The sequence below is a fragment of the Thamnophis sirtalis genome, unplaced genomic scaffold (assembly GCF_051295495.1).
Source record: "Thamnophis sirtalis isolate CommonGarterSnake01/CBP01778 unplaced genomic scaffold, rThaSir2_p1.2 scaffold_13, whole genome shotgun sequence".
In the NCBI taxonomy this organism is placed as follows: domain Eukaryota; kingdom Metazoa; phylum Chordata; class Lepidosauria; order Squamata; family Natricidae; genus Thamnophis; species Thamnophis sirtalis.
Genome location: NW_028261393.1, coordinates 21,441,806 through 21,463,573, shown reverse-complemented (window position 1 = coordinate 21,463,573; position 21,768 = coordinate 21,441,806).

Sequence of the window (21,768 nt, the reverse complement as noted above, 5' to 3'; positions counted from 1 at the left end):
AGAAATATCTGAAAAATATGGCTTGAAGCTTAATACTTCAAAAACCAAGATCATGGTCGTCAGCAAACAACCCATTAATTTACCACTGATAAATTTGGAAGGAATACCACTATAAAAATTTTAAAGGATCATGTACCTTGTTTTTAATTTACATGAAAGCTGGGACATGATCAGTGAAGAAAAGGCAAGGACAGAGAAAGCTCGAACAGCATTCTTCAAAATGAAAAAGGTCTTCTGCAGTCACGACATAAGCCTAAAACTGAAAATGAGGCTTGTCAGATGCTACATCTATTCTATCCTGCTCTATGGAGTAAGCCACTTGAAGAGACTAGAAGCATTTGAGATGTGGATTTGCAGACGGCTGTTGCATATAAGCTGGGTTGACAAAATCACAAATGTGATAAGCCGCCTGGGAAAGCCAAAGGAAATCATCAAAGCCATTAAAAAAGTGAAAGTTAGACTATTTTGGGCATGTGATATGATCCCCAGAAAAATACGGCATCCTTCACTTAATCCTCCAGGGAAAAACTGAATGCAAACAAGGTCCAGGCAGAAGAAGAACATGATGGCTTCAAGATCTAACGGACTGGTTTGGACAAAACTCAACAGCACTTTTTCATGCGGCTGTTGACAAAAATAGGATCATCAACATGATCGCCAACCTCCGATGATGGATATGGCAGAAGGAGAAGAAGGAGGAATTGAAAAATAAATGAAGGAAGAGCAAATGGGTAAGAGGTCAGGGGAAGAACAAGAACTCCAAAACAAGCATGGTTGAGATGGAGCTGATCAAGGAGCAAAAGGCAATGTATAAAATGGTGCAGGTAGTCCTTGATTTACAACAATTTATTTAGTGACCGTTCAAAGTTACAACAGCATTGAAAAAGCAACCGATGGCTGTTTTTCACACAACTGTTTGTAGCATTCCTGTGGTCACAGAATCAAAATTCAAATGCTTGGCAACTGGCTCGTATTTATGACGTTTGCCATGTCCCAGGGTCATGTCATCCCCTTTTGCGACCTTCTGACAAGCAAAGTCAATGGGGAAGCCGGATTCAGTTAACAGCTGAGTTACCATCTTAATAACTGCAGTGATTCACTTAACAACTGTGGCCAGAAAGGGCGTAAAATGGGGCAAAACTCCCTTAACAACTGTCTAGTTTAGTAATGGAAATGTTAAGCTTAATTGTAGTCACATGTCAAAGACTACCTGTATATAAATCTGAAAGCAAGGATTTTTTCCCTAGGACAGTGTTTCTCAACCTTGGCAACTTGAAGATGTCCGGACTTCAACTCCCAGAATTCTGGGGAATTCTGGGAGTTGAAGTCCAGACATCTTCAAGTTGCTAAGGTTGAGAAACACTGTCCTAGGACTAAAAGCTGTAGTAGAGAGGTCTAATGTGCATAAGTAAGATTTCTGCCTTATGTGCATAAGATTTCGCTATGCTTTCTTATCTCATGCTTTAAGTCCTTCTTTACTCCTTTTCTATATTTTGTATAATACGGCTTTGTCTGGAAGGGAATACCATGATCATTGGGTATGTATGAATTGTAAAACTGTTGTAAAACTGCAAACACTCAGCTTTAGGCCCAGTAAAAGGTAAGATGACATTCATTTGTCTGCCTGAAAAATCTTTACAAAGCGAAAACAGCTCTGCACAAAGACGTCTCTTAATCAAGCAGTGTGAAAGGACATGACTCATTGTTTCCACCTCTCCTGTTCCACACTTAATAAAAACTAACTGAATACTTACTCATGAAGTTTAAAAGCAACTCACTTAGAAAGGCAGTATGTAAATATATTAATATATGAGTCAAATTAAATCCTTTCAGCAGCTTCCATGCTTAACTCTTTCCCCAAATTAGCCAGTTTGGGGTGGGGTTGCATCAGAAGTGTTATTCAGCCAGTTCTGACAGGCTCTGGAGAACCGGTAGCAGAAGTTTTGAGTAGTTCAGGGAACCGGCAAATAGGCTGGCCCCGCCCCTTCTGCCTCCCAGCAGATCTTCTTTTGTTGCCCTACACAGGAGAACAGAGCTGGAAAGCAGGTTAGTGGAGTGGGGAGAGAGCCGGGATTTTGTAGTATCCTTCCCCTGCCACACCCACAAAGCCACACCACACCCACAAAGCCACGCCCACAGAACCGGTAGCAAAAAAATTGAATCCCACCACCTGGTTGCATAATCCATGAACTAACCACATAGCTTAGGTTCATAACAACACAGCAAGCTACTCTCAAACTAATCAAGGTTAAAATTAATCCAGGCTTGTTATACTGCGTAACCTGTAGGTCTTTTACTGACTTGCCAGGTCAACTGTTTTGTATATTCTTTATTTTTAGCTGTTTAGGTGACAGATCTACCCAAACCCAATGGAGAGATAGAAAAATATTTGAGGAATCTTAAATTAAGATTCCTTAATTTTGGAATTCCTTAATTAAATTCCTAATTTAAGGAATTTAAATTTTCCTTAAGAAACTTAGAAAGTATCCTCACATATTGCATTACAGTATGGTATGCTGGTTTAACTGCTGCAGACAGGAAGGCACTACAGAGCGTGATCAATTCGGCACAAGAAGCCATTGGTTGCCCTCTAACACCACTGGGTGACATCGCCAGGTGTCACTCGCTGCTTTAGCAGAGTAAGGAAGATACTCAGATGATTCACACCCTGGTCAGTGTCTCTTTGCTCTTTTACCATTGGGTAGAAGACATCAAAGCATAGCCAGCTGAAAAAATAGGTTTTAAAATAGTTTCTATCCTTGGGCTGTCAGACTCTTAAACACAACCACAATCACTCCACGCAGACGCGGAAACTTACGACTAGTTTTTATTTTTCTTTCTTTCCCCCCTAATTACTTGCATAAGGATTATTCTTTATGCTATTTATGTTGTTTGTATTATTTGTCATGGATTGTAAAGTGAGACCGAAACCAATGTCATTGTATACATGATGATGTACAATGACAATAAAGGTTATACTACTACTAAATTATCTTTACACAATGCATTGAATGCAAACGGATCAACCACATTTTGTCTTGTGTTTTATGACACTCTTAAATCCAGGAAATTAGGTTGAGTAAATCCATGGAGCATTTAAGGATGGGCCAATAGACCCCAAACAATCCTTTTCACACTGTCTGGTCTCTGAGGTTTAGCCTTCTAGGTAAATCAAACCTGAGACTTTTGGTGCTTTTAAAGGTACAGATAAAGGATTCCGCGGTCCAATCATTTCTCATTCTAGGTGGGGCAGGGCTCACCTCCATTTCTTAGCCGTGGGAGCCATCATTGTCCAAAGACACATGGTCATGTGGCCGGCATGACTATGCTGATGCCAAGGGTGGGATTCAACCAGTTCAGACCACTTTGGGCAAACCGGTAGCTCTGATGATCAGCTGGGAGTGAACCAGTTCACTCTGATGATCAGCTGGGCCCCTGCTCTATCCTGTCCTTTATTTCTTGCTTTCTAGCTCATCTCAATTGTGCAGCACAGCTGAGTCCCCCTCCCAGCTCTTTTACTTCCCATTGCTGACTTGGAAGGTAAGCAGCTGAGCTTCTAATTCTCCATTTTCAGTGCTGTGCCCACACGCAATGCATGCATGCACACAAACTGCGTGCTCACCAAACTGGTTGTTAAACCGGCAGCATCTCACCACTGGCTAAGGCGCATGGAATACTGTTACCTTCCCACCAAAGTGGTACCTGTTTATCTACTCACAATTGCAGGCTTTCAAACTGCTAGGTGGGCAGGAGTGCAGCGCTCAGGCCTCGAACCCAGCCTGTTAGCTTTCCAGCTGACAAGCTCAGCATCTTTAATCTCTGAGCCATGGTGCCCCCTTGGTGCTTTTACAGGGCTTGAAAGGTCGATATCCAAGTAGGCCTTGATTTATGACCATAACTGAACCCGGAATTATCGCCATAGGTTGTCATAACCCAATTGTTAGGTGGCTGTCATTATGTGACTGACCTCATTTTAAGACTTAGTTACCGCAGTTATTAAGCAAATTCATGGTCATTAAGTGAATGCCACATTGTTAGCTGAATCGATTGTGTGCAATTGGTTGGGGTTTTTTTTTTTGCAAGAAACCAGAAATAAATGACAGTTTCTGGCAACGATAACACAAATCGTGGTTACATGACAACGGAAAACTGCAAATCACTGTAAATGCAGGCTGGTTGTGGAGCACCAAAAATATGATCCCATGACTCTGGAAAGGGCCCGGCTATTTGGAACCTAGAATCCAGGTTGTAAGTAACCCTGGGTAGGTCCGTTGTAACACTGAATGGTCGCTAAGCATGTTACAATCTAGCCTACCTGGAGGACATCAGGCTGGGAAAGAATGTCCGAAGGAATTAAGATCTCTGTGCACGAATCAGGCTGAGGACTAACAGTAGGAAGTTCTTCTTGGATTCCAACCAGAAAAGGTGAGGAGGAGGAAATAGATGGTTGCAAATGTGTTACACTGATTTCAGCAAGAAGAGGATGATGCACCTGTATAATGAAGGCAAAGATTTGGGATGGACCAATGGAGTGAAGGAACTGAACCAAGTCTGCTGGTTGAGTTGAGTGCATTTTAGAACTTATCAGCCCAAGATTTGGCCACAGTGGACTTCTCAGGCAGGAATAATGCAACATTGCATACCAGAGCACGATTAGCTTTGCTTCTTGACTTCTTTACACAAACTCAGTAGATTAAGAGCAGAACACAAACAGTTAGGTGTTTTTTTGTTTTGTTTAGCAAAGCAGGGACTTTCCAGTCATCTATATCATTTAAGAAACAAATGGCTTTTTTAGGAGGTCCTTTCTAAAGCAGAGACTGAGCAATGCATTTTTTAAAAAGTATATTTGATATTCTTGATACTCTGACATTGAAAAGGAACAGTTGCAAGTTTGGTTCAATGTTTTTCAAATGTCAACATCTTTAAGATGAGTGGAGTTCAATTCCCAGAAATCCTCAGCCAACATCAATTCTGGGAGCTGAAGTCTCATATATCTTAAAAATTGTCAAGTTTGAAAAACACTGGTTTCTATGTGCCTCTATGGTCATTTTGCTTCTCCAGAATCCTCCTGGGAACTGAAATAATGCTGCTACTAAGGATGATGAAGGAGAAGAGCAGGCTGAGCTGGAAGGCGGAGTTAAACATGTTATCAGTTTGGAATTATTGCATTGCCGTAAGAGACCCAAGTCCAGTCCCCCCTTGAATTTTATTGACCCTAATTTAGCACCAATTTAGCTTTGACTATTAGTTAACTAGATTCTTGTGTATAGATAGCAACAATCCTGTGCTTTGGACTCAATGAATGCTCGTGGTTATTTGCACCTGAGAGGCATCCAATTTCTTGCTGCATTTCTTTTACCTGCTGATTCTATTTTCTCACTCTTGCTTTTAAAAAAAGGAAAAGTTTAAGGCAATGCTAGTAACTAGCCTCATGTAGTGGTATGTAGGAGTGACCTTGGGATATGGGGAAGAGATGCTGCCTAGGGAACAATCAAATCAGAGGGGGTGTAGCCTGCAGCTGCATAACAGGCAGGGAAAGAAACTCAGAAAGGAATCTCCCTAACTTCTCAGATGGCAAAAGAGACAGTGGGAGATTTGTTCTTTCACACTTGCAAGGTTCTGTTAATGTATATAGCCCTACAATAAAGTAGAATTAGCTCATCTAGTCGTGTTTCCTGCCTGGACTACTTGGGAAGGTCAACACCTCATTTGCAGAATAGCACCAGGGGTGAAACCCAGCAAGTTCTGACAGGTTCTGGAGAACCGGTAGCAGAAATTTTGAGTAGTTCAGAGAACTGGCAAATGCCACCTCTGGATGGCTCCAGAGTGCAGAGGCAATGGGGATTTTGCAGTATTCTTCCCATGCCACGCCCCCCCCAAGCAATACCATGCCCACAGAACCGGTAGTAAAAAAAATTGAATTTCACCACTGGATAGCACATGCTGATATTTGCTTTGGATTTTATTTGCTGTCAATTAAAAGAGTTTGGTGCCCCTCAGTGGTGTGATTCTTTTTTTTTTTTACCGGTTCTGTGGGCATGGCTTGGTGGGTGTTGCTTAGTGGGCATGTCACAGAAAGGATACTGCAAAATCCCCATTCCCTCCCCACTCCTGGGGGAAGGATACTGCAAAATCTCTGAGACTTGGGAGGCAGCGAATAGACCGGGGATGGGGCCAGCCAGTGGTGGTATTTGCCCGTTCTCCAAATTACTCAAAATGTCTGCTACCGGTTTGTCAGAACTGGTTGAATACCACCTCTGGTCTCACTATTCCACAAGAAAATAAGGAGAGGCCCCTGCTGTTACTTTTTGCAGAGTAGAAAATGTAGCTGCAGATTGGATAATGCTTGTCATTCCTCTCTTTGAAAGGCAGAAGAACTCAAAAATAACAAGTTATTGCTATGAATCAGACGTAAAAGTGACTGTAAGATTGCCAACATCTTTGCCGCATCCTGACGGACAGCTTTGAAATTTGATTCAGCTCAGGCTGCCCTCCCCTTCCTATGACACAAACATTACCCAGTAATTGTGTAAACCTCATTCAGAGGAACACTAGATCAGAGGTCTCCAACCTTGGCCACTTTACGACTTGTGGACTTCAACTCCCAGAATTCCTCAGCATGCGTTGGCTGAGGAATTCTGGGAGTTGCCCAAGATTGGAGACCCCTGCACTAGACCCTTTTCTAGAAATGCAAGTAACAAGCACAGAGCATCCTGTAGATCAGGCAACTTGAGCAATAGGTAGAACAGACCAGGTGGCATTTTTTGAAATTCTCTTCAGGACCAAGTTTGGGTTCAACAATGTGACAGGTGATGCTTCCACCTTCAGAAACAAGCACAATTAATGCTGGCTTGTTTGTGAAACTGCAAAGAGATTTCCGGAGGTCGGCAATCAAAGAGGTTTGAAAGATGATGCCGGAGCATTTGCTCCCCCTCTACGTGCGCAAGGCGACTGCCCTGGCATTGTCCTGACACAATCTCTTTTCCATTCCTTGTGCCAAAAGCATGATTCTCTCCCCCTCCCCGCCCCACACTCCCCTGCTTCTGCGTGCACACTTAGCTGTGTAGATCCCTCTACCTTTCCTTATATAGCAGAGGCAAAACAGATTTCTCACTCCCCTTATTAATAGGCGGAGCAGAGTTTGGAGGATCCTGCCAAAAATAGCGAGCAAACATTGCCTGGTGGTGGGGAAGGGAGATGAAGGGAGGGAAGAGTCCAGAGGGAGAAAGGTATGTCCCAGCCTTGTCAGTTTCAACTCTCCTGGGTAAGCAAGGATGAGGTAGGAGTTTTCATTTTTTTCCTAACTTCTGATCTAAAAGGTCCCTCTTTTTCTTTCTTTTCTTTCAAAAAATGTTTTTCTTTTCTTTTCGAGCAACGCTAAATGACTTTTCGGGGCCTTTGGCTGGCAAGGCTGGCATACTGAAATGCAGAGAAGGAGGAGGACCCATGACTGAGACTCTTGTAAAGATCATGAGCCACAGAGAACTTAGTATCATCAGAGGTTCCGCTGGAGAATTTATATATTCATTTATTTATTTTGAACTGCCCATCTCCCTCATGGAGGGACTCCGGATGGTGTACAATAAAATATTAAAATTTAACAAGCAGTATATAAAAGTTTTTTTAAAAAAAATTAAAAGGAAAGATTGGGGACATGGTGGCTCTGTGGCTAAGATGCTGAGCTTGTCAATCAGAAAGGTGGGCAGCTAGGCGGTTCGAATCCTAGTGCCATGTAACGGAGTGAGCTCCTGTTACTTGTCCCAGCTTCTGCCAACCTAGCTTGAAAGTATGTAAAAAATGCATGTAAAGAAAGAGGAACCACCTTTGGTGGGAAGGTAACAGTGTTCCGTGCACCTTTGGCTTTTAGCCATGCTGGCCACATGACCACAGAATTGTCATCAGACAGCGCTGGCTCTTTGGCTTAGAAACGGAGATGAATACCACCCCCTAGAGTCGGGAACAACTAGCACATAGATAAAAGGCAAGGTTGCTTAAAACATAGTTAAAAATTAATGGAAAGGCAATAGGAGGGCTTTCAAAGTGCTAACCAGCCCCATGGCTGCGTAATCCTCTGGACTCTCCATGCAAGGCCAAAGAACTACGTTTTGACACCCTTCCAGAAGGCTGGGAGAGTGGGAGGGGCTGACTCACCTCTGGGGGGATGGACAGAATATCCACAGGATGGGAGCTACGGCAGAGTAGGTCTGTTCCTGGATCCCAGCAGTCGAAGTTCTTTAACTGACTGTCCTTCGACTGAGACTTGGCTTCCTTCAGGAGGATCCAGAGATATGGAAGGCGGACCAAGTCAGAGTGAGGAAGAGGAGGAGGAATTTGCTTCCTCACGTTTGGCTGACCTTTGGATGCCCCATTCCAGTTCAATAAGAAAACATTTTTGTTGTTGAGTTTGGGCATCTTAGGAAGGGAACTGCTGTTTTTTTGAGCCTGGGAGGGAGGCCTCTCATTCTATTATACAATTTTATCACAGCGGCCAGTTGTTTTGCCGGATTTGGCATTGGTTACTAGTCGGGCCCCACCCAGGGGCCTAGGACGTCGTAACGTATTTTCGTGATATGCGTGCAGATCCAAGCATTGCGGCTTTTTGCATTTGACTGATGGTGATTTTGCCAATTTTTAACTGTTTTAAATGTAATTCCAGTGCTTTTGGAATAGCACCCAATGTGCCAATTACCACTGGAATTACCACTGCTAGTTTGTGCCATAGTCGTTGAATTTCGATTTTTAACTCCTGGTATTTTGCGATTTTTTCATGTTCCTTCTCAGCGACCCTGCTATCACCCGGTATTGCGATGTCTATGATTGTGACCTTATTTTTCTCAACCAATGTGATGTCTGGTGTATTATGCGCCAGTATTTTGTCTGTTTGTATGCGAAAATCCCACAAGATCTTGACCATCTGATTTTCAGTGACTTTTTCAGGCTGATGTTCCCACCAGTTTGTTGCTGTTTTAATATTATAATTTTTGCACAAATTCCAATGGATCATTTGTGCTACTGAATTGTGCCGCAATTTATAATCAGTCTGCGCGATTTTTTTACAGCAGCTGAGTATGTGATCAACAGTTTCATCAGCTTCTTTGCAAAGTCTGCATTCGGCATCATCAGAGGATTTTTCGAATTTCCTCAAGTTCAACTTCACTAAACACTTTATTCCGTATAATAAATCGTCCGAGGATATAAGCTGTTCCAAGTAGGGTGGTTTTTTGTAGAGTCAGAATGTTCAAGTCTGATAAATTTAAAATTTCCAAATAGCGAGGTAGCCCTTTAGGTATTGCTCCAAAGGCTCCAATTACAATCAGGACAACACACAATTTCTTTTTCCACAGTCGCTCAACTTAAATTTGCAAGTCCTGGTACTTTGTGGTTTTTTCTTGCTCTTTATCTTCAATTCGTGCATCTCCAGGTATTGCAATGTCAATGAACCATACTTTTTTCTTTTCAACTATTGTTATGTCAGGTGTGTTGTGGGCCAAGTGCCTGTCAGTCTGAATTCTGAAGTCCCACAAGATCTTGACTTTCTCATTCTCTAAGACCTTCTCAACCTGATGTTCCCAGTGGTTTTTGCTGTACTCAAATCCAAACTTTTGGCACAATTTCCAGTGAATGATCTTAGCAACACGGTCATGGCGTTGTAGGTAGCCAGTTTGTGAAATTTTGCTGTACCCACTGATCAAGTGGTCGACTGTCTTGTCTTTCTCATTACAGAGGCGACATTTGCTGTTGGTGGTAACATGTTGAATTTTTGCCTTCATGCAGTTTGTGGCTAAGGCTTGTTCTTGAGCTGCCAAAATAAAGCCTTCTGTTTCTTTTTTCAGTGCTCCTGATCTTAACTAGTTCCAAGTTAGCTTTTGGTCAGCTTTGCCTTCAATACATTTCAAGTATTGGCTGTGCATAGGTTTGTTTTTCCAATTTTCAGCTTACTTCTCAATTACTTCTTTCTTATATTCAGCTTTTGACTTAGTTGTCTTTAAAAGACCTCCTTTATTTTCTTCCTTAATCATTGGTTCTTCACTTTTCTGGATGTAATCATTCAAGCTGTGTTTTTCTTCTTCCACAGTCTGTTTTACTTGTAGGAGTCCTCAACCACCCTCTGCTCTTGGTAGATATAATCAGTCAACATCACTTTTAGGATGCAAAACATGATTCATTGTCATAAGTTTCCTTGTTTTTCTGTCCATCTGGGTCCAGTCAATTATTCCTGCAGAGTATCGAATCACAGGTATAGCCCAGGTATTTATGGCTTTTCCTCCATTCAATTTGGACTTTAATATCTTGTGAATTTGTCAAATGTACTTGTCTGAAGTTAATTCCTTGACTTTATTATGCATTAAGTCAGAGGCCTCTAAAATCCCCAAGTACTAGTAGCCTTCTTCTGGTTTTACTACCTTTATCATTTCTTCATTCTCAAGTTCTATTCCATCATCTTCTATGACCTTGCCTACTTTGGTTGCCATTGTTGCACATTTGTCAATTCCAAACTGCATACTAATGTCTTGGCTAAACTATTTTGTACTTTCAATTAATAAATTCAGTTCAGCTTTTGTTTTACCAAACAGCTTCAAATCATCCATGTACACGAAGTGCGAAATTTTCAGTCCTTTCTTTGCAAGTTCGTATCCATAGTTCATCTTCTTCAAAATGATTGTCAGTGGTAGCATTGAGAGTATAAAAAGTAGGGGTGGAAGGGAATCGCCCTGGAAAATGCCTCGTTTAATTTCAACTTCACCCAGTACTTCTTCATTAGCTATAAGCTACGTTTTCCAGAGGTTCATTGAAGTTTCCATGAATTTTTGTATGTTGCTGCTGATGCCAAAGATTTTCAGTCATTTCTTGATCCAGCTATGGGGAACTGAATCAAATGCTTTCTTATAGTCTATCCAAGGCATGAACAGATTGGTTTGTCTTCTCTTTGAATTCTTTAGGATTAGTTTGTCAATCAGCAGTTGGTCCTTTGTTCCTCTTGAATTTTTGCAGCATCCTTTCTGTTCTACAGGAAGCAAGTTATTTCTTTCCAAGTATCCGTAAATTTGGTTTGCAATGATACCAGTAAGGAGCTTGTATGTTGTTGCCAAACAGGTGATTGGCCTATAGTTTCCAAGATCCTTTCCTTTTTCTTTATCTTTTTGGATCAAAAATGTCCTTCCAGTTGTCATCCATTCATCATTTTCAGGTGTTTTAAAGATCTGGTTCATTTGGGCTGCCAATCTTTTGTGCACACTTGTAAGTGTCTTTAACCAGAAGCCATGTAACTCATCTGGTCCAGGTGCACTCCAGTTCTTCACTTTTCTTGACTGTCTTTGCACCATTTCTTTTGTTATTTTCACATCTTCCATTTTATGCACTTTAATAGAATCCTCAATCTGTTTGATCCATTTTGCATTTCTGTTGTGCTTCTTGTTGTTTTCCCACAAATTCTTCCAGAATTTCAGAGCTTTCTCTTTATCAGGCTTTTCATTTGTTGTTACTCCATCTCCACTTTCTAAGCTCTTATAAAACTGGTGCTGATTTGCTCTGAACTGTGAGTTTTCCTTGAATTTAATTACTCGGTTTTCATATCTTTTAATCTTTTCAGCAATGGCAACAACCCTCTGCTTCAGCTCTTCAATTACTATCGCAATCTCTTTATTCTCCAAATTGTATCTTATTTCCAGGCTGCTCTTTATCTGTTTGCTCTTTAACTGACCTTGCCTTAGGTTCTTCAAGTTGCTCAAGTCTCCATGAAATCATGCTTCCATCTTATTTTGCAACAACCTTACTCCTTCCATCTTCTCAAGCTCCCACAACTTCTGAAGGCAACTTCTGTTCCATTGGTTGATTGTTCTCACGGTCAGGAAGTTCCTCCTTATTTCTAGGTTGAATCTCTCCTTGTTCAGTTTCCATCCATTATTCCTTGTCTGGCCTTCAGGTGCTTTGGAAAATAGCTTGACCCTCTCTTCCTCTCTGGGAAAGCCCCTCAAATACTGGAAGACTGCTATCATGTCTCCCCTAGTCCTTCTCTTCACTAGACTAGCCATGCCCAGTTCCTGCAACCGTTCTTCCTATGTTTTAGTCTCCAGTCCCCTAATCATCCTGGTTGCTCTTCTCTGCACTTTTTCTAGAATCTCAACCTCTTTTTTATGGTGTGGTGACCAAAGCGGGATGCAATACTCTTGGTGTGGTCTTACTAGGGCTTTATAGAGTGGTGTTAGTACCTCCCTTGATCTTGATTGTATCCCTTTGTACCTACATACCTTTGGAATGTATCAGGTTGCAGAAGATTGTGTGAGGCCTCATTGACTGCAGTCTGCACAGTGAGTCTTCTGCCTTTAAAAGTTTATTATAAATATTCAAACAAAGAACCCACCAGATTAGCAATTCACAGCATCTTTCTGTGCTCAGAAAAATCAACTCTATGAAATTAAAGACTCGATAGCTTCCAAAACACTTTAGAAAATTAGGCCTGGCAGTTGTAAGCGGGACCTCCTGAGGAGATGGATCCGATTCAACACATGCATCTAGGTAAGACAGGAAGATATAGGAGCCATGCAGAAATCTCCAGGGCTAGAAATATTGGGGCTAGGAGTAGAAAATGTTTCCCTTTCCAAAACCACCTCTACATAAAGGCAAAAGTTCTCCTCACACATATGTGCTAGTCACTCCCGAGTCTAGAGGGTGATGCTCATCTCCGTTTCAAAGCCAAAGAGCCAGCGCTGTCCGAAGACGTCTCCGTGGTCATGTGGCCGGCATGACTAAACACCAAAGGTGCATGGAACACTGTTACCTTCCCACCAAAGGTGGTTCCTATTTTTCTACTTGCATTTTTACATGCTTTTGAGGTGCTAGGTTGGCAAAAGCTGGGACAAGTAATGGGAGCTCCCTCCCTTACATTCTGCTAGAGATTCGAACTGCCAACTTTTCTGATTGACAAGCTCAGCATCTTAGCCACTGAGCTACCGCGTCCTTTAAAACCTTCTTTACACGATGAGAATGAAGGTGGTAGATCCAGCCTCCTAACTCCTTCAAAGGAAGATGATGCCAGTTGACAAGACTCTGGACTTCTCTTCTCCTTTCGAAGCTGGCATTGGCACCTACTCTGAACTGATTCCTATTGAAGCTATGTTTGGCCTAATTCAGAGTTGATGCCAAACTAACTCCTGCTTGACAGGCAGATGGAATATTGGCAGCCTTTCTTAAAAGGGTCCATAGCTGTCTTTGCATTTGATGCCACCATAGAGGAAGCATTGGTACAATGAAGGCATGGCCCACTCCAGAGGCTGTCTTCACCAACTGGGAATTCAGTTCTCTATTTAGCAGTAGGACTGGCCTAAGCAGAAGAAATGATTGCCTCTAGGGAGGCCCTACCCATGGCTTAGTGATCTCAAGTCTTGAAATACTATTACACCCCACTTCCCAATTTGAATGGGACAGTCTGTGCAATAATGTCAGCCTTCTCTTGGCCAGCTGAACAAGAAACTGTTAGAACAAACTTCCAGGGACCCAAAAACTCTGATAAGACTTATTGCAGAAAAGCTAATGGAACCATTATGAAAGAGTTCCAGTTAGTGCTGTGTATTAAAAGGCAACCCCTATTTATATTGAAATGAAGAGCCAAATGTTTGTAGCTATTTCTCCACCCTGGATGTCATAAAAGGCTATAAACTATTTTATTTTGGATGGGAGGGAAGGATATCTCTTCTTATCCTAAAGGATTGTTGTGTTCTCAGGCTATCTGCTTGTGACTGAGAACTGACCAGTACAAGTAGCCTCTTATCTGTTGCACCTGCAGCAGGGGCGGTCTAAAGAGGCAAGATAGTGATGAAAGTTACATGATCAAAGTCTCGCCTCTTTGTGTTTGCAGGCCACATGGATCCATGTACGAAAGGAATGGGGGCTTGATTGCGCTTCTGTGTCTACCACTTTGCTTCTTTTGATGCCATCCATGACACTACTTCCTTTTTTCCCCCACCAGCGTCTTCCTATCCACTAGATCTAGCCTGGGAGAGTATTGGGAAAGAGGTGTCACTTCCAGCCCTTCCCTACCCTTTCTGTTTCTTTCTTTTTCTTTGGGGGGGGGTCTCCATTCCCACCCCCATCGCTGCTATAGTTCTCCTGCAAGCATAATATATTGTGATAACTGATATAGCCTCTTTTTTTTTAGGGATGTGGCAGCTCAGTAGCTAAGACGCTGAGCTTGTCGATCAGAAAGATTGACAGTTTGGTGGTTCAAATCTCTAGCGTTGCGTTAATGGAGTGAGCTCCCGTTACTTGTCCCAGCTTCTGCCAACCTAGCAGTTCGAAAGCATGTAAAAATGCAAGTAGAAAGATAGGGACCATCTTTGGTGGGAAGGTAACAGCATTCCGTGAGCCTTTGGTGTTTAGTCATGCCGGCCACATGACCACGGAGACATCTTTGGACAGCGCTGGCTCTTCAGCTTTGAAACGGAGATGAGCACCGCCCCCTAGAGTCGGGAATGACTAGCACATATGTGCGAGGGGAACCTTTACCTTTATAGCCTTTTCCCAATCTGGGGCTTTGCATTTGTGTAGGGCTCATACCACGAAGCCAGTATGGGATCAGTTGGAAATGCTGGAGATTGTATATCTGAAGGGCATGAGGTTGGAGAATGTTGGAGTGACACTAAGGGAAAAGATGCCTTCTTCTTTTCCTACAGGGGTAATAGAATAGGGGGACTACAATCCCCCTATTCTAAAACATCTTGGAATAAGAATTCAATTTTACATCAGCAGAATGAGATCAAGGTCCTCCTCACATGTGTACCTCCTCACTACTATACATCTCTTTTCCCTGTTTCCATGAATTTTTAGGCTGGCTATAGCATTTCATGCTTGAGAGGAGAAAACCAGGGGGGGGGAATGTTGTGTTTTGCAAAGAAAAGTGTTGGCTCAGAGCAGACTAATGGGAGGTCTGGTTGAGCATGGGTTGGGATGGTTAATATAATAATTGAAAATGAGTGGATGAGCAGTCACTATTTATAATAGGAAGGGTTGAGTCAAAAGAATGAAGAAACCAGAGAATCCCAGTATTCCATGGCTTAAGAGGTTGTAAGAGATGAGAAGAGTGAATGTACTCTTGCTTAAGATCCACAAAGACCTCAAGAACCTGAGATGTTGCTCTTAGGACTACAACTCCATTTAACTCTGGCCTCTTTGTCATGGAATCCAAGGTGGTACACAAGCAGGTTACAAAACAACTTCCAGCTAAACATCTCCGTACCTTTAGATAATAGCCCGAATCCCTATTGTAGATACCTGAACAAGCAAAAGAGGACATAGACAATCGAAAAGGAGAACAATTTGGGGAAGAGGAGGCGGGAGATTCATTATCTTTTTTGGCATCCCTGACAAAAATATCAGCTTTCCCAAGTAGACCAAACAGGAAACACAACTAGATGAGCGAATCCTATGTTATTATAAGTCTACCTTAATAGAATCTTACAAGTCTGAAACTACAAATCCGTCACCATTTCTTGTGACAGCCTGTTAGGTTTGAGACATTCTGAGTTTTTTTTCTCTGCAGCTGTAAAAAGGTAAAGGTTCCCCTCGCACATATGTGCTAGTCGTTCCCGACTCTAGGGGGCGGTGCTCATCTCCGTTTCAAAGCTGAAGAGCCAGTGCTGTCCGAAGAGGTCTCCGTGGTCATGTGGCCGGCATGACTAAACCACCAAAGGAGCACGGAACGCTGTTACCTTCCCATCAAAGGTAGTTCCTATTTTTCTACTTGCATTTATACATGCTTTTGAACTGCTAGGTTGGCAGAAGCTGAGACAAGTAACGGGAGCTCACTCCGTTATACAGCGCTCGGGATTCAAACCATCAAACTGCCAAACTATTCAGCTGTAGGCTCCCCCCAATTGATCTGATCTTTCCCTAAGCAGCATCACTTTCTGCCCCATCTCCCAAAATCATTCCAACAAACCATTACAAAAAAAAATATCATAGCCAATAAAACTGTAAAAGAAATATACTTGGGCCTACATGTATATGAAATTACTTTTCCCAGCATCAGAAAGATTGGTTTTCAAATCACCATGTTTCTCCATCAAATATTTATTTTCAACAACCTATGCTAGCAATAATGTAGAATTGACAACAGGACATTTTTCCATTTTCACCCTACAAATGTACCATGATACATGTGATCTCCAGACACCTGTGATCATAGATTTAAAGAGTCTGAATTGAAGCTGCTTGCTGGAGAGCCAGTGCTGTCCGAAGATGTCTCCATGGTCATGTGGCCAACATGACTATACGCCAAAGACGCACGGAACGCTGTTACCTTCCCACCAAAGGTGGTTCCTATTTTTCTACTTGCATTTTTACATGCTTTCAAACTGCTAGGTTGGCAGAAGCTGGGACAAGTAATGGGCGCTCACTCCATTATGTAGTGCTAGGGATTCAAACCACCGAACTACCAAACTATGCAGCTCTAGGCTCCCCCCCCAATTGATCTGATCATTCCCTAAGCAGCATCACTTTCTGTCCACATCTCATTCCCACAAACCATTACCCCCAAAAATTATAGCCAATAAAAGTATAAAAGAAATATACTTGGGCCTACATGTATATGAAATTACTTTTCCCAGCATCAGAAAGATTGGTTTTCAAATCACCATGTTCCTCCGTCAAATATTTATTTTCAACAACCTATGCTAGCAATAATGTAGAATTGACAACAGGACATTTTTCAAATTTCACCCTACAAATGTACCATGATTTATGCGATCTCCAGACACCCGTGATCGTAGATTTAAAGAGTCTGGATTGAAGCTGCTTGCCGGAATCAGAAAGTGAACAAATGTAAATCTAGGCTATTGATAGATGGAAAGAAAGAAGCAGGCAATTTATGAAGTTGCAAGGCATGGAAGTTTGAATCACTACCGTTGTAAAACTAGTCCCATTAAAAAAAAAAAAGGACTATAGAAGCTTGTCAATATTTGATTTTAAGGATATGCCTGATGGATGGAGAAGATAAGGACAAAAAGGAGAATGTGAGCTCCTGGTTTGCCAGATGCCTGGTACAAGCAATCCTCAACTTATGACAACAATTGAGTCCAACATTTCTGTTGCTAAGCAAAACATTTGCTAAGCGAATTTTGCCCCATTTTACAACCTTTCTGGACAGAGTTGTTAAGGGACGTGGTGGCTCAGTGGCTAAGACACTGAGCTTGTTGATCAGAAAGGTCAGCAGTTCAGCAGTTTGAATCCGTAGCGCCGCATAACAGAGTGAGCTCCCATTCCTTGTTCCAGCTTCTGCCAACCTAGCAGTTCGAAAGCATGTAAAAGTGCAAATAGAAAAATAGGAACCACCTTTAGTGGGAAGGTAACAGCGTTCCGTGCACTTTCAGCATTTAGTCATGCCAGCCACATGATCACAGAGACGTCATTGGACAGTGCTGGCTCTTCGGCTTTGAAACGGAGATGAACATCATCCCCTAGAGTGGGGAACGACTAGCATACATGTGCGAGGAGGGGGACACCAACCTGTTAAGTGAACCCTAACCATTATTGTTAGTAACACGGGTTGTTAAATAAATCTGGCTTTACTTATCAGAAGGCTGCAAAAGGTGATCATGCTTACGACAGCACACTACAACCGTCATAAATATGAGTTCAGTTGTTTGAGTTTTGATCATGGAGATGCTGCAACAGTTGTTAAGTTGGAAGAAAGGCCATAAGTCACTTTTTTCCAGTGTTGTCATAACTTTGAAGCTGAAGGGTCACTAAATGAATCGTTGTAAGTTGAGAACTACCCATAGTCCTACCCTAAGCGTAGCCTCCTCCAGGCGTCTTGGCAAAAGGCCTTGAGAATTCCAACTTGTCCAACTTTCCCCTGCCAGGAGGAGAATGAAGCGACTGCCCTGAGCAATAAATATTTGGCCTTCTAGCAGACGCAGGAGCCCATGGATGTTGCCAACATTGTTGTTCTTTGGCATCCATTCCACCCAGACCTTGGCTGTTTTTGCAACTGTGCGCAGAGCACAGTTCCCTGGCCCTTCCGAGGTGCCTAGGCTAGGAAGGTGCATGAGTTATTTCCTGGCAAGTGGGGACGTAAAGGGGATTTACCTCTTTGCACCAACCTTTGCTGGTGAATAAAGCTGAAAAGGCATCCCTTAGCCCCCTTCTAAGTCCGTTCAAACTTCCATTGGCTGTCGGGCGGAAAAGAAGGGGGTGTTGGATATGGGGCTGCGTGGAGAAAGATAGGCGGAACTAATATTTTTCCCTCCCCCCCCTCTCTCTCTAAAGTTGGGGGTGCAGGAGAAGTCGGAAAGGGGACTCTCCTGTGCTTTAGAGATGCAGGGGGAGAATGACCTTCATTTTTTTAAATCCATGGCTGCTTTGCACCTGACAAGCCCTGCAAAGCTCTAGGGCCAATGGATATGTGTGTGCCTGTGACTATACAAACACACACACACACACACACACAACCATGCACATCTCAGAGAGAGAGAGAGAGAGAGAGAGAGAGAGAGAGAGAGGGAGGGGAGAGAGAGAGAGAGAGAGAGAGAGAGAGAGAGAGAGAGAGAGAGAGAGAGAGAGAGAGAGAGAGAGAGAGAGAGAAAGAAATCCCTCCCCTTCATTACAAGGAAGGAACTTCTCAAGCTGAACTGCGAGTGGTTTGCCACTGCTCCTATACCAGCCGGCTAAGCAAGGAACAGAATGCAGGAGGCGGTGAGGATGAACTGGGAGTTTTCCGTGGCAAAGTCAAGCCCGGTTGCCGGTAAGCCAGGCAGTCCTCTTTGCAGGCTGCAGAGCACAACCCCAAAGGCCCCTGAAACCCCCTCCCCCCCAGCAGAGAGGATGGGAGCATCTCCACCAGGACTGTAAGTGATGCTCTGGGAAAAAAGAGAGCTGGGGGGTGGGGGGAGAGAGAGAGCAGATTGCCGGGCACTGCAGAAGAGTTGGGCGTGTTTAACCTTCACCAGTACGGAGCTGATGTTGCAAAGCTTGGACATTGGAGGTCTACCTTTCGTTTGTTTCTGTCTCTTTTTGAAAAGATGCAGAACAAATAATAATAACCTTGTGGACATGGGGAAGGGGGAAGCATGCACGTACGAACGGGTTTTTTTTGGGGGGGGAACTAGCATCCTTCAAGAAGCTTTCCGTGGATGTATGCAAGTGGTTTCCCCCAAGGGGGGTGGGGTGGAAAGGGGATTCTGCCATGGAGCCTCTTTGAGGGAGGGAGGGCTCTTGACTGCTTTGCAGGTGGCCTGAAATGGAAATCCCCCTTCCCGGCTTCCTAGGCTACTGCTCACCCCTGGGGGATGGAGACTTGCCCAGAGAAGGGAAAGCAGGGGTTAAAAAAGAGAGGAAAGGTAGGAGGCAGGAGTTGATCTGAAAGAAGGTAAGGATGCTTTTTTCTCTTCTCTGCACCGAGGACCATTTGCACTCGAGAGTTTTGCAGAAGTGCCCCCAAGTAAAGCATGGATCTCATTTAGATCTGTAACTTTACAGGACTTTTCTTCTTTCAGATTATCAGCATCGACTTGGGTCTGAGGACGCCATTCTTCCTGCTCTGTGTGCAGATGGACTAGAATAAAATATTATAGAACAGGTAGAGAGAGGGGATAGATTGGATGGATGGATGGATGGATGGATGGATGGATGGATGGATGGATGGATGGATGGATGGATGGATGGATAGATAGATAGATAGATAGATAGATAGATAGATAGATAGATAGATAGATGAGAGAGGGAGACAGAGAGAGAGAGATGCTAGTGATGGGTATGTGTGTATGTATGTGTAGATATGTATATACATATATATATTTAGAATCACTACACATCCTTATTATAACACAGAGATGCACATACACACAGAAATAATCTTGTTGCTTCAATGCCACCCTGGTGTGAAAATCCAAAAATCTTTGATGGGCGTGTTAATTTTATTTCTGGAGATGTAGGCCTAAATGACCAGGAAGGAGGGCAATTCTATATTTTTGCCCGATAATGAAAATCTCTTACATGAGAAGTGCCATAAAATGAATTTTGTAGGCATGAAATTAGAGCTATCTCCAGAGGACGCTTAGCCGTGTTGCTTTCATAGGGAATTCTTAAACAGAACACCTGGGGGGGGGGAGAGGAAGCTACCAAGACTGCACAATTGAAGCCCTGCCCCCCCTTTTTTTCTGTGCGTCACACTCCTGTTAAAAAGGGCAGGGCTTCAATTGTGCTATTCCGGCCACCATTTTGACTTTTTTGACCACCCCACAAATCCAGATCTTGCTGGATATCCAAAAGGTTGTCTCTCGCCCCATCCCAAAATAAAAACAAATAAGCACAGACATCAGGTTGCATCAGATGCTTAAATTTTTGATGGGCTTCCTCGGAATCTGATACGGAGAGAGATTGATTGGCTGGGCACTCCTGGGCAAAAGGCAAGTCTTCTAAAATAGAAAAAAAATAGGATGGAACTTTGCTTGTAATTGAATCTTGGCGTCATACTTGGACCCAGCGGTAGGAAAGGAGATGCTTAGGAAATGCTTGCTTCTGAATCCACAAATCTTGTTTGCTGTAGCAGGGTGTGGATTTCAAGTTCCAGACTTGTTTTCTTGAAGCTCTTCCCTCCCTCCCTCCCTCCCCCCTCCCTCCCTCTCTTTTTTAAAAGAGTGTTTGTTTGATAAAGCGGCTAGTGCAGTCCCGTTATAATGGAATCGATGGAGCAAACAGGGAGCGAGAGCCCGCAAAACCAGGAATTGGGCCAAGCGAGGGCAAGAGCAAAACTTGGAACATCTCTGTTAAGTGACTGGCTGCAGAAGCCCTGGGTTGAAGCTGGACGAGATGGAATTAAAAAGCAAGAGACTTCCTTTTATAGCAAATGCTGAGCAGGGAAGGGGAGGGGGGAGGTTGCTCTTGGTCCAATCTGCCTTTGGCAGGTTCCCCAAGAAACTTCATCAATGCCTTGACTTGGCCAGACTCCATATTGCTCTGCACATCACCAAACCTTCCTTCCAATGCGGAATCCTAAACATCTCATTCTTGAGCATCTTCTCCAGGGAAGATCCTGCGGAAGGATCTCTTCGCAGAAATGCTGCACAGTTAGTCCTCAACTTAACAGCTCAGTCCATTTAGTGACCATTTAAAGTTACAACAGCCCTGGAAAAAAAAGCAACTTCTTGTGACCATTGCTCACACTTAATGGCCATTGCTCTGTCCGCATGGTCACCTGACCAAAATTTGGATGCTTGGCAATTGATTCATATTTATGATGGTTGCAGTGTCCTGGGTCATGTGTCCACCTTTCTCCCCCCCCCCAAGTTTTTATTTTTATTTTCAAATAAATATCCACAAGTATACCATTGCATCTTGACAAACGCTGTTAGGTATTATCCAATATTATATCCATTCTTCTCAACATCTACTCGCAATAACTCTCGTTTGCTCTTCTGCTTTCAATACATCATATTGTACCCTGTTCCACCGTGAGACTGCCTCATCTCCCTCCTCTCCTTCTCTATGTTCACCTTTCTGACAAAGTCAATGGGGAAGCCAGATTCACTTAACAACCGGGCTACTAACTTAACAACTGCAGTGATCCACTTAACAAATGTGTCAAGAAAATTAATTTAAAAAGGGGGGGGGGAATTCACTTAACAAGTGTCTTGCTTAGTATCAGAAATTTTGGACTCAAACATGGTCAGTCGTATATCAAGGACTACCAGTACTCAAAATTTACTTTATTTATTTATTGTCATGGCACGTATATACACAGTTTACACATACAACAAAATTCACATAACACCCAGA